Source organism: Zalophus californianus, chromosome 3 (assembly GCF_009762305.2).
Source record: "Zalophus californianus isolate mZalCal1 chromosome 3, mZalCal1.pri.v2, whole genome shotgun sequence".
NCBI classification, from domain to species: Eukaryota; Metazoa; Chordata; class Mammalia; order Carnivora; family Otariidae; genus Zalophus; species Zalophus californianus.
In genome coordinates, this window is record NC_045597.1 from 179,135,722 (window position 1) to 179,152,788 (window position 17,067).

The following is a 17,067-nucleotide window of genomic DNA, read 5'->3' on the forward strand; positions in this document are numbered from 1 at the left end:
GACGCTTGTAACTCCTAATGCCCTTCCCCTATTTTGCCCATCCTCCACCCATCTCCCCTCTGGCAATCAACTGTTTGTTTGACATAAAATGTCCTGGAAGTCAAAAGATATGGAAATACACAGAGCAGGTCACACAGGACAAGAGATGACACTGCACTGATGTAGATTTCCAGGTCCCTGTGAGGCCATGGAGCTTCTAGGGATGATACCTCCACATGAAGGGAAGATTCCACTTGGCCCTTGCTCAGCTTTACCATGTTCACAGGCATATTTATACACTTCTGTCCCTTACCCACCATCATCTAACTGTTCCGGAAACTGACCTTGTTCCTGCCTGTTTCTCAGATCTAAGTCAGTGTTACAAAACAAGCTGAGCTTATCCCCAAGCAGTTGCTATGAGCCTCATTGCATTAAGATAAGTTCTCAGGTGTAGTATCCCTTGGCAGACTCAGGGGTTAGACCTACCTGAGGTCCAATCCTCTCTGGCCTAGTATCAGTAACCCTCAGCTAAGTGGTCCCACTTTAGTTCTTTTAACTTTATCTCACTTCTGACCTCCATATAGCCTTTGCTTCAGGTAGGATGTTTGCCATATCACACACTCCCTATGACTTTGGGGTCCTTGCTCCCCTGACTCTGACCTGCCTTCCCCTGCCTCTGAGACCACTCTAGACTTCAAGACCAAGCTCAAAACCAGCCTCTTCCATTCAGATTTTCCTAACTCCAGTCCACAGTGGTATTTTCTCCCCAGGTTTTCAACAGAATTTCCTGTATCAGTAGGACCCAGTCTGGTCTGAAAGTTCATTTTCAGATTTAAACATAATTCACATGGTGTGGAAATGAGATGTCAGAAAATGAGCAACATATAAATAAATTCTAACTGAAACAAAAACAAATCATAAATGCTTCTAAATGTCTTAGGGCAAAAAAAGATTGGATGGAATAGAAAGCACATCTGGATTCAGGTCAGGATTAGCAAGAAGGTCCTAATTTAGGATCCATAGATCTCCAATTAAGAAAAATGATTTGGGGCTCCGAGGTGGCTCAATCAGTTAAGCATTCGACTCTTGATTTTGGCTCAGGTCATGATATCCAGCCCTGGTTCGGGCTCCACTCAACAGGGAATCTGCTTTTCTCCCTTTCCCTGTCCCTCTACCCTTCCCCTTGATTGTACTCTCTCTCTCTCAAATAAATAAATAAATCTCTAAAAAAAAATGATTCAAAGGTCCAAGATCTGACCAGGGACCTAAGGACAAGTAGTTACTTACAGATCACTCTAAGGCATTCACAGGAAGTTGGAATTGGTGTTTTCATGCCAGTTTGCCCATGTGCCAATTCTAGTGTCCTCCAGTGGACACCGCTCACCTCTGCATGGTTTTACCACAATAGGTAGAGAAAGCAATCTCTAGCCAATAAAGAACTTCTAATAGGGACAATGGAAATGGGCCAGCCAGGACAGAGTTGACACTTGGTGTGAAGGGTATGTTCCATGAAGACTATTTTCACTTTCCTGTACATTTCTTATATTCTTGGGTTGGGAGACAGTTTCAGGAGCCTGCAATGTCCAAACTGGATTTGTGAGGACATTTTTGAGCCAGCACATAGTGGGGCAAAGATATCAAAGAGGGGCCCAGAATAATAAAGGTAAATGTAATCTATATTTATATTTGTTTTAATCTGATGGCTAGGAATGGGCTAAGTCAGTGAAATCATTCTACAATGATGTTTCTGTTTCTCTCTGAAAGTAGACTGGAATTCAACTTTGATGACAAATTGTGCTCTGTTTTAGGAAAACCATCTTCATGAGCCCTTTTGATTATTTCAAGCTAAGGCTTGGAAAGGAGTCAACTAGCCCCCTCAAAATGGAGGCAGGTGCAGAAGCCACAGGAAAAACAACCCCACGGTAGTCCCCACGAAAAGTCTTGGTCTGTGGGTTCCAGTTACACAGTAGTCAGTAAAATCTTACTTTTCTTTTCTTCCCATATTATTACTGTCTGTTTTCTCTCATTTTCAAAGATTATTCTTATTTGGCTAAAAGGAGACCAGGCTAGAACAAGAAAATCTGAATAAAGTATGGACTTTAGCTAATGATCTATATTGGTTCATTAATTTTATAAACATACCATATAGCCTTAGCAATTTTTCTGTAAATTTAAAACTGTTCTAAAAATAGTTTCTTTTAAAAAAGGAAGAGTGTTTTCTGAAGACTGGACATATCTGGGACACCTAGGTTACACAAACTTTTCTGATTTCTCAATTTTTCTTAGCTCCAGTTATGTTTACCTTCACATGTTTGAAGACAAATAGAAGCAGTGGGATGAAGAATTATCATTGTGTATTGCCCTGCAGGAATGTCGCTTGCTGGGAAGAATGTGGTGGAACAGCATGGTTCATGCCAGACAGCAGCACATAATTTATGACAACTTCCTTGTTTATTTTTAAAGCAACCAACTTGCCTATAAAAGAGCCAAAAGTTATATAGCTTCTCTCCCCTCTTAGCTTGAAGTTATAAGCCATACTTTCTCATTTTTTTATGCAGCATGTAGTACCTTGTACTCAACAAATAGCTGTGGTTTGAATGAATGCTATAAATAGAGGCATTGATGAACATAGGGTAGTCTCCACATCTAATATAAAAATATATATATACTAGTCAATTTAGATTCTCACAATTAAATATAACAAAAGCTTGTTACATCCTTTAAAGATTAACTGCTATTGAAATTACTAAGGCAATTAAGTATACATCATGAATTCATCATATTGAAAGAGCTTCTCTACCCAGAAGAAAATAAAAGATTTTCAGTTCAACAAGCAAAAAACATATTTTGAAAGATTAATTTCCATCTTTTTGACATCCTTGTCACTCAAAGCCAGAAAACTTGATTTAGGGGTTTCAAACTCTGTCACTTAGAACAAATCTCAAGCTGTGGATGTCTATGCAAAATTTCAGTGGAAATGTTTTCCTGGCCAAGTTATTGCGGCCTTCAAAAGAGAATTTGTAGTAGGCTCTGGCAGGTTCTAAATGTAGAAGATTGAATATTGTTGTAATGTCAAAAGAGTTCCATAATTAAAGGTGTTTCTTTATAGCATCTCCCTTCATCCATTCATTAACTCAACAAATATTTATTGAGTACCACCTATTTGCCAGACATTGCATTAGCAAGGCTTTTCTGTTCCCTGAATCAGATTACATTACCTGAATGAATGAATGGATGAGCAAATGAATGAATGAATGAATGAATGAATGAATAAGGAGATGCCTCCCAAAGCCACATTACTGCACTGCTCCTGAGCTCATTGAGAGGCTAAATGTGAAGGGGAAAATTGAAAACTATTAAAAAGCTCACTGACTTAGCAAGGCTTCCCTTCACATTCTTTACTCTTTCCAGATTTCAACCCGGAAAGAGAGCCAGGCTATCATCAACTGAGCTCTTCCTTGCTCTCCTTCTGTCAGTCTCCTCTTCCAAGTACCAAAAGGGCTTTCCCTTTCCATCTATTTTGAACTGCTCTTAGGTCATATCCACATTTTTGGGGACATGAAATGAAGTTTCCTGGCTTGGTCTGTGTTTTTTTATTGTTGTTGTTATTGTTGGTGCCCTTTGTTTACACTTATATTATGAAGAATTGAGAACATACAGAAACTAAACAAAATAGTATAACAAACCCTCATGTACCCATCACACATCCTCAAAAAAAGCCTCATCAACTCATGGTCAATCTTACCCTGCCCACATCCTCATCTGCTACCCCAGCCTAATATTATTTTGAAATAAATACTCATTATCATATATTTTCAGTTATAGCCTGGACTTAACGAAAGAAAGACTAAATGGAAAAACATCAAATTTCTAAGGGAAGGAAGGATGTGAAAAGCAGTTTTTTAAACTTAACATTAAGCTAAACCTGAATACAGCCTTAGGAATGGCAAGACCCAGGGACTGGAAAGAATCTGAACTTTTTGTTTTGCTCTTGTTCTTTCTCCTTCTTATCCCTGAAATTCTCTCTTTATGGGCTCAATCCACCCTCAAACATATTGGTTCCACCCATACAGGGGGGACCAAAGCTGCAGAAACCATCTCTGAACTGAAAAATATTAATAGTCCATGATCCTCGAGGGAAGAGTCATCCCTGCCAACTTCAGTCTGGAAAACCCTGGAGAGCATTCTGATTGGTGCAGCTTAAGCCTTGTGCCCTTCCCTGGACCAATCACTGAGGTCAGGGGAATGGGATACTCTGATTGATGCAACTTTGGCCACACCTACCCCTTCTCCACTGGGATTAACTGTGTGGGGTACAGAAGAAAGGAACCACAAAGACCACCATCAATCATTATAGGAAGGAAAGGGACCTGATGTTTATCGGGCTTCTAGAATGTTATAAGAAGCATCATAATTTATATAAACCAAAAAGTCTTAAAAGGTAGTATGATCGGGGCACCAGGGTGGGTCAGTTGGTTAAGCATCCAACTCTTGATTTCTGTCCAGTTTATGATCTCAGGGTTGTGAGATGGAGGCTCCTATAGGGTAAGGCTCTGCACTCAGCCAGGAGTCTGCTTGAGGATTCTCTTTCTCCTTCTCCCTCTGTACCTCCCCCTGCTCTCTCTCCTCTTCTCTCAAAAATAAATAAATCTTTTTTTAAAAAGGTCAGTATGATCATTTGCATTTTTTTAATGAAAGAAGGTTAAACTCAGGGAAATTAGGCAGTTTGCCCCACCTTTGGCTCTTTCCGTATACCTCTATTTCCTTTCTTATTCATGCTATTCCAGAGTTATATGTTTTAAAGTGCACAATGGGCATACATTGAGTAAAGAGGACATTTCAAGAGAGAGATGCTACAAGTGATTTTGATCACCGTGAACCTTAGACACATAAGACAATATGAAGCTATACGACCTTGAACAATATTCTTAATTTCTCTGTGCCTCAGTTTCCTGGTGTGTAAAGTCGTGATAATCCAGTTTGATTGCAAGGATTGAGAAAAAATATATACATGAAGTGCCTCCCATGCTTCCTGGCATGTAGTATGAAATAAGCAAATAGTTGCAATTACTAGTATTATTACTATAGCCCAGTGCTCCAAGTAAATACAAAGAGATGATTATCAAGGGCAAAAGGAAGCTGGGGTCACCAGCTGTGACGAATTGCTGTGATCATGAAATGAAAACACCCACCTTTATTATTTCTTCAAAGGTGAGATCCAAACAATACGATGGTGTTTGTTATTTTCCTCTATTGTTTGAATGTTCTTTCCTCCAAATCCAGGAATTTCCTGAAAGCTAAACTGAGGAAGATCATGAGGTTACCAAAAAGGGAAAAATCAAAAAGCACCAAACACTCACTGACCTAGAAAGTGAAATTGAGTGGTTTTGTCAAATTAGAGTAGGTATCATTCCTATTTCTGGTTCTTGTTTGAAAGGGAAGCCAATAAAATTGCCTTAAAGAGGAGAATTGTCCCGATGAATGGTGCTGGCCTTCTAAATCTAACATCTAATGATACGACAATAGCATCTCTTTTTGCTGAAGACCAGACAACCGCTACTGCTGTTACAGCTGGAAAAGTGGACAGAAAATTCTGGGTAAATACTGCCATAGGAATAGATCCAGGATTCTGAATAAAATTTGCAGCTTGCCAAATGTGCTTCTGGTTTTGAAGGATACAACTCACTCTAGAGGGAAATTGGATAAGAATGGCTCAGAGAAATTTAAACCAACAGAATGCAAAAATTTTATATAGCCCCACAGTGAGATTTCTGGAACCAGAAATCCAGGAAGGTCCAGGAAGATCCAGACAGTCTGGAGAGGTAGGTGAGACCTTTTTCCTTGCTTCAAGGCATTGTGCTGTTCCAGGCAGATGAGTTTGTATCATCTCCAGTCTCGGCCAGCTTAAGTTATGAAAATTTATTCAGCAACCTCAACCACACAAAAATGGAAAAATCTGGTAGGGGCTGTCAAGTGAAGCAGAAAGTTTGTATTTCTTGCTCCTGACTACCTGCAACTCTTGTTGTTACCTAGTGAAGATAGTAGACAGAGCAGAGGGTCTGCAGCAAGAAACCCCATCATGCAAACCACAGAGACATCTTTTTAGCAAAGAGGCATCCTCACTTTTGAAATGTCCAACACTGAAACAGCCCAAAAGACTTCATAAGAACAGATCCACAAGTAGTTGGGAGCAAGAATTACATTTCATTAAAAAATTATATCTCCAGGGCTTATGACTCTGCCTACCACCAAGAAACAGTGAATGGAGCCTGGATACTTGGATGAAAAACATACATCTGATAAAAGTCAGATTCTAAAAAGCCTTCAGAATGATCAGAAGCAGGCATTTTCAGCACTTGTCAGTATGACCTGCCAAAATTGGAAATAATAAATCTCTATTTCTGACACTAGAGAGACAGGATAACATTGAGAACTGGAGGGAGAACAATAAACACAAGAGGATATCTCCTTTTGCATATAATGTTTTAGGTTTGTGCTGAGCTTTTACAAGAACTAGGTTCTAGGTACTTAATTCATTCAAAAAATGATCTTGCTCTGCCACCTCTGTGAAGTCCTTAGTAATGGTCAGACTAGACGAATTATGAAAGTCTAACCAAATCTGAAATTCTGAAGGGAACAAGCTCCTTTTAGACTCAGTAGAGCTGAGCAGGTGGGTCTCGATTCCATGCCGGCTCTCAGGGCCTCTCATACGATGAGGAATTCAGTACAATGCGGTGCTCAGTTCCAAGATAGGAGGCAGAGCCCAGGATCAATCTTGAGGTCTCTGCTTACTTTGACCTAATCCCTCACCTCTCTGGTCTTTCTCAATCCTTTCTCTTCTGGTTTCTCCTGGATACCAACCAGGCTCATCATCTCCAACCTGAGCCCTTGCAGAGATTTAGCTGTGCCCACCCTCCTTGGTGGCCAGATGACTTGGCTCACCTCTCAAGTGTTCCCCAAGCATGGCAATTACCCACTCTGGGCTGCCTTGGTACACTGCTCTGTGCCACCCCTTTGGGGTGAACCCATGATAACCCTGGAAACTGGAATGCCTGCATCTCTGATCTATGTTGGCCCATGGCCCATTAAGTGGTCAAGTGCTAAACATGACTAAATGATACCAGATTAGCTACAAATTGGTCAGGCCAAACAGACACTTTTATAGCTCCTTTATTCAATCATGACATCATTAACAATTACCCTAAAATTTTTACTGTGGAGAATGTCAAACATACAGAAGAGTAGAATGGGATAATGAACTCCCATGCACCCATCAGACAGCTTCCCAATTACTTTTTAAGTTTATGACTATAAAAATAGTTCACAGCTAGAAATCATTTCAATACTGCACAATCACATTTTGACTAAGGCCATATTTGCACTTCAGCCGTGTTGGCAGCCCTGCCTTTCAAGATCATATCCTGCCTTGCTCAGTTATAATAGACCATTCCTCCTGGCCGACTTAGTCTGAACGGTTTAAGCCAATCTACCCAAGATATTATGTGTTTGCTCCCTTTTGTAAAAATAGAAGGTAATTGAAAAGGTCATAAAAACGTTCATCCATCAGGTCAGTCTGTGTAGTTTTCCTTTTTGTCTCTGATAGCAATTTGGCAGGAGAGCATGTTTACTGCCTCCAATCTCAACCATAAAAAGGCCAAGGAGGTAACACAAACCATGCAGCCTCCCTTAATAATTAATTACACGGCCCATCCACAAGTTTATCTAAACAGTTTTTGAAGCCATTTCTATTTCTAGCCTGTGCCAGTTCTGAAAAAGCTTGGTAGAGACCATGGAGGTATTAGGGCTGAATCAGGAGGGGGTAGGACAGGCCGTAAAATACACATACATGTATTTAACTCCACTGGATACAAATGGAATCCAAAGCCAAGCAGTCGAGTTAGCAGGTGAACCAGCACAATTTTCTCTTTATTACTAAGGAGCCTATCACCTAAACCAATTCATCCTTACACTGGGTTGTGTTGCCTGTTGAGGTTAAAATGTAATTCTGAATTGATGAATTTTCAGCCCCAAACGAGCTCATTAGTTTTACAAACAAACAAAACCTTTAACTCCTCCACCAAAGCTGATCTGTGTCCTTTTCCCTGCCCCTTCTTCTTTTTTTTTTTTTTTTTGATGCATCATGTGCTCATTTTTAGTAGGGTGTGATGAGGGAGGAAAAAAATCTGAGTCCAAGAAAAAAAATTCAAAGAGCACACTATATTGACAGTGAGTTCGAAGGGACATCATATATGGAGAAATGTGTATTCTGCGTAATTGCATTGTCTATTCACTTGAACTGTGTTAGTTAGAAAAAGCATAATACAAAATATAAAATTCTAATAAAGTCTCTCTTTAAGGACAAATTTCATATACTACAAAATTCTCCAAATCAGAAATTCATTCATTGTAACCCGAGTCTGTGCTCCCATCATTACACAGGATTGTTTTCGTGGCTACGTCAAAATAACTGTCATCCACTATCAGGTTCAGTCTTGAGTCATGTGAGTCTGAATGAGATATGAAAGCATTCCTTGAACCAAATGCAAAGTTTTCTATTGCTACCAGATGCTTTTCTTTGCACAGTGCTTGGGTTTCTTAGCTGACTCACTGCATTTCTCTTCCAGAAGCCTCTGGCATTTTCTGAGCAGCAGGAGAAGCTGGGTTCTCCTTTCAGGTGCTAACTGGGGCACAATCAATTTAGGCAGAAGACAAAACTGAGTTACAGGGAAGCTCTGTGTTGCAGCTTAATCACAGAAAGAACTGTGACTCAGTTGCTGTCTAGTACTACTCTAGGGCTGAGACTCTATGCTCCCAGGGGAAACAGAACTGAAAACCGTGTTCCTTTGTCCACCCTGGGAGACTCGCTGTGACCTATGTAACCATCTGATGGCCACCCGCAGTAAGACGCACCCTGTCTCTTTTCCTGGGAGGGAACTTTGCATGCTGTTGTTTTCTTGGCCTGGAATGCTCCCACCTCCAAGGCAACCCCTCCTCATCGTGTACATTTCAGCTCTTCCCCAGGGAAGCTACTCCCAGTGGGGCCATGTTTCTTTCATCTAGGCATGCATAGAACCCAGGTTGCAGAGCATTTATATTGCCCAGAGCTTCTGCATATGCTGTGTTTGTGTGTCTTGATCTCTTATCTTGAGGGTGTTTAATTCATAGTTGAAGGACCTTAATCTGAAATACACACGCAAGGTGTGGTTAGTTAGCCTTAAAAAGCTTTAATAAAAAAAAAAAAAAAAATCTACACTCCAGGGTCAGCTACACAAAGACTTCAACTGTCTCTTAATAGCCCGAGGGTTTCACAATCAGTAAATTGCACGTTTAAAGATAATTTTCACCAGTTTGATGACTGGCATTTTAAAATATGTGGATTGGCTAGAAATCTCAATCCACCCTTTCTCTCGCTTCTGCAGCAAGAGGGTAAGAGTTGAGCAAGTGCAGAGGCATACACCCTGCCTAACATTTAGGAGTCCGTCTGATTTGGGGTTCCATCGAGGATGTTGACACCTGAATCTTGCTGCTGGGATTCTGTCACATTAATTTCAAGTGAAGATTTAAATTAGTGCTCCTAATGGCCTTACCACTCTGGGTGTTGTCTGGGGACCGCAGCATCAGCCCTACTGAGAGCGGGCTGGAAATTCGGACTTGTGGGCCCCTGGCCTTATGCATTTTAACCCGGATCCACAGTGACTTCTCTGCACTGACATTGACGTTTGAGATGTCCCGCCCACATTCCAAAGGCTGGAACTTCATCACGCTTACAGACCAGTTCATATAAATGCTTTTATTTTTTTATTTTTCTTTTTGGATGCCAAGCTTCCTGATAACCATTGATGTGACAGAATTCCATCTGAGGCTTCCTGTCGCTGCAACTGACGCCTAGTTATCAGTCCGGCAGTGGGGAAGTACCGCAGACCTGGCCAAAGTTAATTTTGGAGCCCACCTTTATCTGCTGTAAATAACCTTATCATTGCAAACTATCAATTTGGCTTGTAGCTCATTCTTTTTCCAGTTGGCCTCCAGGGTGATCTTCTATCCACCATGTGGTTATTTCGTTAATGCGTGTCTCCCTCATTACACCATAGTCTCCAAGAGTACGGAAACAGGTTTTACTTTTTCTTTCACCTCTCTAGTCAAGTGTCTAGCACTGTTACTAGTAGACACTCAATAAATATTTGTTGAATGAAAATTGTGGTGAGGGAAGGGAAATATTGACAATTTTCTGAGCTGGCAAGGAAAATACATTTAAGCTTTTATGGGCTTTAGAAATTTGAACTGACTCTTGGGGACTGAATGAATAACTTCCATTGTGATTTGCCCCCCAAGTCCCAAACAAACATTTCCCAAGCTCATATCTTGTTCACTTCTAGGGCCATTGGAGTAAAGCTCAGGGTGTGGAAGATCATTTATAAAAGCTTTTTCCTTTTCTTTTCTCGAGTCTCCTTTTGCTTATCTTTATTTGATTGAAGCTTGCTAATCAGGTATGTACAAGTTTAATAGTCACGGAATGCATAACCAGTGTTAAAAGGAACATTGAAAAATTATTTCATGACTTCAGTACATTGTTTTGGTCTCAGGGTGGCAGCCAGCCATTTTCCTAGAGGGAGGAAAACCAGCCAGTGGTGACACGCATATGCCTTCTCTCAACTCCAGTCTTGTGAAATAGAAAATCTTATCAGAAATATGTAATCAATTGAAGCTTATTTTATGCAAATTATACCCTATTAAGGAAGCTTGTGAACAAAATCTCTGAAAACAAGATTCTGCAAGCTTTTTTGGCACGACTGTGATAGACAGTACTAAATGCCAACAGACTTGCATATTTAAAATATTTAATGATAGGAAGAAAATATAAAATTAATTATCTTGGTGAGAAAAAAACTGTCAGACAGATAATTTATTAAAAACTATTTTAGAAAATTATTACATAAGACATTTCTAAATAAGAACAATTGATCTAATAATAGGTATTAGAATTTCACCAAAATGTTGCCAAATTAAGATTTATGTTGAACTCCAATCCAAGAAATAGATGAAATAAATTGTACCAATAATGCACAACTAGTTGCTCATGGCAATCTCGGGGCATAAGAATGGCTTGTGGGCCCATATCTGCAAGTTTTAATCTTATATGAGTGTTATTTGAAGGAATTCCAACACCTTTAATGCTCTAGCCATGCCTGCAAAGGATATTTTTCACGAGTGTGCTGTGGTTCATGTGGTGTGATGGTTAATTTTATGTATTATCTTGACTGAGCCATAGGGTGTCCAGACATTTGATCAAATATTATTTTGGGTATGTCATGTGAGGGTGTTTCTGGGTGAGATTAACATTTGAATTGGTAGACTAAGCAAAGCAGATGGTTCTCCCCAGTGTGGATGAGCATCATCCAATCAGGTGAAGACCTGAATGGAACCAAAAAAAAAAAAAAAAAAAACACGCTGGGTAAGAGGATATTTGTCTACCTGAATAATCAATCTTCTCCTGCCTTCAAGTAATTATAACTTACATCAGCAGCTCTCAAAGTTCTCAGGCCTTTGGACCTGGACTGGAGCTATACCACTGGTTCTCCATGGAGCTTGTAGATGGCAGATCTTGGGACTTTTCAGCCTCCATAAATGTGTGAGCTAATTCCTTCTCCTTCTCCTGCTCAGGCTCCTGCCCCTGTTCCTCCCTCTCCATCTCTCCTTCTATGTGTCTGTATGTTTATGTGTGTATACATATATATAAAAAATCTTTCTATAGATAAATAGAATCATAATCAAAATCCTGTTGATTTATATATATCCTATTGATTCTGTTTTTCCACATTTGGTTTATTCTGAGATGGTTCTTATGTAGGGCTACCTTCATCATTACTCTACTTTTAGGATTGGAGATTTCTAACTATTTTCAAAACCACATGCATAAGAAAAGAAATATGTGGGCGAGAAATCCATACACCGCAATAATATGTGGATGAAGCAAATGAAATGGTTAAGTAATACAGTATTATGAAAACATAGCATTTTTCTTAGACTTTCAACTTCACATAGGGAACTTATCATTTGAAAAGTATGAAGCTATAATACTGTATTGCTTAAGAGATATTTATGCACCTGGATCCCTGAAATGGAAGGGCATACATTTTATCACTCTGCTCCTATAACTCAAAGCTGTTCAATAGATTTAGTATTTTTAGAATGACTTAAGACCACACGTAGGCAATTCAAGCTTGTGGTTTCAATAAGGAATGAGAAGCATAACACGGTGGTGATGGAAACACTTTGCACAACTCTAGGTGCGTGAAAGAGAGAGGATGTGTAGCACAGACGTCTGATTTACATGGAGAATGGGGAAAGAAGGCAAAGGGAAAGATGGAGAGCAGCAAGGAGCTTTCAGCTTCCCAGAGCCCAGGTCTCTCTTTCCTTATAGTGGTTGGTCCACAGCACGGGTCACTTCTTGGGACCCCAGGGTGGAAGAGACCACCTTTGTCACAGTTCCCTAAAACTTACCCCTTCTGAACTCGCAAATGCCAAGACCAAAGAGGATAATACTCCAGTCCTTTTCTCAGGCGTGGTTACCCAAATACGGTATAGCTATTCTACTAAACTATTCTCTATTTATATACAGAGCTTCCCAGCAGCCACAGACTAAAGAACTGGAAAGGAAGCTGGTCTCACTCTTTTTCTCCTTCCTGCTTATTTCCATTCTATATTTCCTGGGAGAGAATCCCTGCTCTTTGGGGCTACTGAAAATAAGTATTTCAGAAACTTCAGATAGTGTCTCCATTCTGTAATGTAAATTATTTTCAGGGCAGTAGCATAACCACAGAGAAAGAAGACCTAGGTTCTAACCTTATCTGTTTAACTTAAACAATCCATTTGGTAAGTATTTGTATAATGTTTTCTCTGTGCAAGACACTGGCATAAAGACCAAGTTCATAGAAGTGTCAGTAACGAAGATGATGAGAGCTCAAAGGAGAGAAGTTCAACGCGATGGGATGTTTGCAGGGACACACTAGATCACAGGTGATATTAGGAAGACAGTGATCATTTCTGCTTGAGTCAAGAGGAAAGGCTTTGCTGAAGAAGATTATCCCCAAGCACGACGCTAGCCAACAGTCTCTCCAGGCCATGTCCTATAACCTGAGGCTCACATTTGACCTCTGGAACATTTGTTCTGGAAGCTTCCTACCTCCCATGCTCTTCCTGTTCTCTCTGTCCTCCACAGTCTTCCAGTCCTGATCCCTTTTATTATTATTATTATTTTTTTTTTTTTTTTGCTTTCCTCTCATACTTCAGCTTTCTTTTCAAAGGCTTGGATCAACATTAATAATGCATACCATATTTAAGCTTATACCCGCATGTCTTTTCTTAAATGTGGGCCTATTTCGTCACATTTGCACAGGTGTACAATTTCATGGAAAAGCAAAATGCAGTCAAAGTGTGGGAAGGCAAGCACATTTTGTTTGTTTGTTTTCACCCATTTTAGAGCAGTTTTTTGCCCCCAGTTTTTGTTTCTGTTTTTGCTTGGCTAACCCATTCCCACAGGAATTTGCCCCAACCCCACAGGTAGTTTCTATTCCTCTGCAGTCCTATCTTCCTCATAATCATAGAATCTCTCTCACACACACATACATATCTATATGGTTTTTCCTCATTGCTTGTTTTATAAAAATAAGGTTATGTTATGCACACTTTTCTGTATCTTGTCATTCTCAAGTTCTGATTCATTCTTTTGAATATTGTATAATATTCCTTGTAGATAGATGATGATTTTGTCAATCATTCCCATAAAAACAAGAACTTCACCTCTAGATTTTTACTACAATAAACGTCAATATACATGTATTACTTCTCTGGTATGGGTTTCCAGGAGTGGAGTTGTTAGGTTAACACACACACACACACACACACACACACACACACACACAGGCACACACACAGGCACACACAATTTTAATAGATATCACCACGCAGGTGGTTTTCAAAACAATGTTTTAATTCACACCACCAAGGTGTGAGAAAATACTCTTTCTGTGTCGCTGTCAGTAACAGATGTTTATAATTTTTTCCAATCTTTAGGAATTGCTTCCTTTTTTTTTGACTGTATTTAAATTTTGAATATGTAAAACCTTATTACACGATTCCAAAGTCAAAACCATATAACCAATTACACTCATAGAAGCCACATTTCTTTTTTTTTTTAAGATTTTATTTATTTATTTGACAGAGAGACACAGGGAGAGAGGGAACACAAGCAGGGGGAGTGGGAGAGGGAGAAGCAGGCTTCCCGCCGAGCAGGAGCTGGACGCGGGGCTCGATCCCAGGACCCTGGGATCAGGGCCTGAGCCAAAGGCAGACACTTAACGACTGAGCCACCCTCACTGTCCTCTTCTTTCTGTTGCTTCCTTCTCTCATGGGCAATAATTTTTACTCACTGTTAGTTAATTCTATAGTAATTCTTTTTCAACTTACTTATTTACATTTGCATTTATACCTTTAACCCCTTTTCTTACACAAAACATAGCATGGCATATATATATATATTTTTTTGCATATATATATATATTTTTTTTTTTTCTGTACTTACCTCTTTTCCATTAAAAACATATCCTGGTTCTCAAGCCACATGAGTGAATGAAGACCTTCCTTATTCTTTTTTTATAGCCACACAATATTCAACCAGTCTCCAACTGATGAACCTTGAGGTTGATTTCAGTCTTTTGCTGCTATAAAAAATGCCACAGTGAATAATCTTGAACATGTCATTTCATATTTTTCCACTGTATTTTTAGGCTAAACTCCTAGAAGTAAGGTGGCTGAGAAAAGATATACACATATATAACTTTTTTAGACATTACCAAATGCCCCTACACAGGGGCTGTCCGACACCACATTTCCCCAAAAAGTATGAGTTACTGTTGCTGCATGGCCTCACCAAAATTCTCCATTTCTAAATGCTTAGATTTTCATCAAATCGACCCATGAAAAATGGCAATATAATTTAATTTGTACTTCTCTTATTTACAGTGAGATTAATGATTTTTCATATGTTTAAAGGTCATTTACAATTATTTTTTTCTGTGAATTATGTGTTCATATATTTTGCCCATTTTTCTATCAGGTTATTAATCTTTTCCCCCTCAGTTTTAGTAGCTATTTATATTTTAGGAATAATAGCCCTTTATGTAAATTGCAACTTTTTTTTTTTTACTTTTTTTATGGTGATTTTAATGATGCCAGGTTTTTTTAAATTACTTTTTTTATGTAATTGAACCTAATTATTTTAATTCCTTATTGATTTTGAGTCACAGCTAGTAGGTATCCCTACTTCCAGTTTGCTGAGGATTCATCCAAGTTTGCTTTCAGGAGTTGTATGCTTTATACTTCTCTATTCAGGTCTCTGATTAATTTCGAGTTTATCCTGGTATATGGTGTGAGGTACAGATCTAATTGATTCTTTTTCCAGAAGTCTCAACACCATTAATTTAAGAGTCCAAATTTTCCCTAAAGATACAAAATACCATTTTTATCATCCACCAATTCCATGTGCATTGGGGTCAATTCTCTATTACATTCCATTTGTCTATTCATGTACCAATGTCATACTCACATAAAGGGTTTATCACATATCAGACCATCTGACAGGGCATGTCACCATTCCTAACACTGACACTGATTTTTCAAGGTGTTTTTTTGTTTGTTTGTTTGTCTTTTTGTTTTTTTGCCTATCTTTGCTTGCTTATTTTTCCGTGGAAAATTCAAAATTTGGCTAATTGCATTAAAAAAATGTTTTAGAATTTTTATTGGGATTGTATTCAATCTATGAAATAATTTAGGAAGAATTAATACTTTTATGATACTGAGTCTTTTTAGCTAAGAACACTGTAAGTTTTTCCACTTGTTCAAATCTAATTTGGGATATTTCAGGGATATTTTAAATTTTTCCTCATTTAATATTTTTACATTTCTTGTTAAGTTTATAACCTAGGCATCTCATTTTCTTTGTTGTGATTTTAGTTAAGCTTTCTCTTCCATTTCCTCATCTATATATATGCAAAGCTCTATTGATTTCTAGGTATTAACTTTATATCCTGCTTTTTTTTTACTACATTTTTTGTTTTGAAATAGTTTTCCCATTTTTCTAAGTTTTCCAGATATTCAATTTTAAAAGTTTGCCTCTTTCTAATTTGCATACATATAAATTCCTTCTCATCTGATTTTTTGGCTTACACTAAAACCAAGTTAAATTGTATTTGCTATATTGGGTATCTTTATCTTGTTCTTCCCTTTAGCGGGAATGCCCCTAATGTTTCCCCATTAAGAAGCAGGTTTCAGAGATAATACACATGTATCTGTAACTTTGGTATAGAAGTATCTATGATTCCTATTCTATTGACTGGTTTTATCAGGAATGGGTATTAAATTTTGTGAAATGCCTTTTAGACACCTACAGAAACAATCCTGATTTTTCCTTTGATATATTAATATATGAATTGTTTAGATTTTTAACACCCTATTTCTAGATAATTTATAGATTTTCTAAGATTGAAGCATCCTTACATTTTTTGAATAAACTCCACTTTGCAATATTATTTTTTAATGTGTTGTGAGAATCTCTCCTTTCATGTTTTTTTTTTTAAAGAATTTTGCCTTGATACCATATGTGAGATTAATTTATGGTTTTCTTTTTTGTACAATTTTTATCAAGTGTTGATATATATTTTTCTCTTTACAAGAATTTAGAAGTTTTCTTTTTTCTGTATATTCAACAACATTTTAAACAGCACTGAGGTGACCTCTTCTAGAAAGATTTGGTAGAATTTTTCTGGGACTGGTTTTTTTTATGATGGAGCTCTTTTACAGCATTGCACATTTTTTTTCCTAGGGAAACTGCTTTGTTTATACTTTCTAGAGGTACTAGGGTCATTTGAGGTAGATTATATTTTCCTGCAAAGTCGTTCTCTCCACCATACATTTTTTAATTCATTTTCATAGAGTAAAACACAATCTCTCATGATTTTATCTTTATCTTATCCCTTCTTTCTTTCTCATCTCTGTTGGTTTCAGAGTTTTTGTTCCCTTGTCATTTATTTT